The sequence below is a fragment of the Myiozetetes cayanensis genome, unplaced genomic scaffold (genome assembly GCF_022539395.1).
Source record: "Myiozetetes cayanensis isolate MyiCay16 unplaced genomic scaffold, myiCay2020 scf1, whole genome shotgun sequence".
Lineage (NCBI taxonomy): Eukaryota > Metazoa > Chordata > Aves > Passeriformes > Tyrannidae > Myiozetetes > Myiozetetes cayanensis.
This window is the reverse complement of record NW_026086604.1, coordinates 117,932,367-117,932,828: the sequence shown is the minus strand read 5'-3', so window position 1 is coordinate 117,932,828 and position 462 is coordinate 117,932,367.

The window sequence follows — 462 nt, the reverse complement described above, 5'->3', positions numbered from 1 at the left end:
TACTGATAGGCTGTGACTCTTTTGAAGCCATATATTTCTCAACTTTTGATATGTTAAACTCAGTTTGTAATATATTAATTGTAAGTTGTTTTCTTGGGGGTAGGTTGATTATTAATATTACCCCATTGCCCCTCTCTAATCACAATTCCAGGAAAATACCAGGCTTTGATTATTACTGTTTTTATTTTGTGAATACTACCTGAGATGTAGTTCTTTTCAGGCAGGAAGGGCCTGTGAAATGAATGTGCTTTGAGTACTTGTGTAAGTCACACATAACAACCATATGGGTTAGGTATGGCAGTTGGTCCCAAGGCCAAAGCATTAGCTTTTGCTTTAATTTCAGGAGGCAATAGTGTAGCTAGGGCTGGTTTGGAAGGAATTGTTCTTCAGACCATCACCTGAAGAATTCTTACCTAGCTCAACCCTTAAAATGGGATATTTAAATGAAGATAGTTAAGTGAT